The sequence below is a fragment of the Arachis duranensis genome, chromosome 1, assembly GCF_000817695.3.
Source record: "Arachis duranensis cultivar V14167 chromosome 1, aradu.V14167.gnm2.J7QH, whole genome shotgun sequence".
Taxonomy (NCBI): Eukaryota; Viridiplantae; Streptophyta; class Magnoliopsida; order Fabales; family Fabaceae; genus Arachis; species Arachis duranensis.
The window spans coordinates 92,050,332-92,050,896 of NC_029772.3; positions in this window are offsets into that span (position 1 = coordinate 92,050,332).

Genomic DNA, 565 nt, shown 5'->3' on the forward strand with positions numbered 1-565 from the left:
CTACTATTCATTTTTATGAAATCTGTTTTATTTTCTTCAACAAGAATGTGATTTTATCTTTCAAATTATAATTAGGTGAAAAGTCACTTGTAATTTTTCAGATGGTTGATAATTATTAGATAATTCAATCAGTTTGATTATATTATAATCTAATAATTTTTAACTATTAACTTCACATGAAAAAAATTATTTGTGAATATTTACCTCATAATAATGATGATAATTTTAGAAAATATTTTTCTTCGTAATAACATTACGGGAATATAAATCTTTTGAAAATATGACTTTATCTTGACATTATGGATTATGACAAAAAAAATTATAAAATCAAACTGCTTTTACAAAAAAATGGTAAGAAATAAAAGTTTTTATCGACTAAAAAGACCAGAGTCTTTGTAGATAAAAAAATAAATGATAACTTTTTTTAATTATTATTTTCATGTGAAAAAGATTAATTTTTTACTAATAATTATTTTTAACATTTATTATCTAAAATTTTAAAAAAATTTAATGTGTATATTTTTATATTTGATTAAATGTTAAGTCTTTGTACAAATAAAAATAA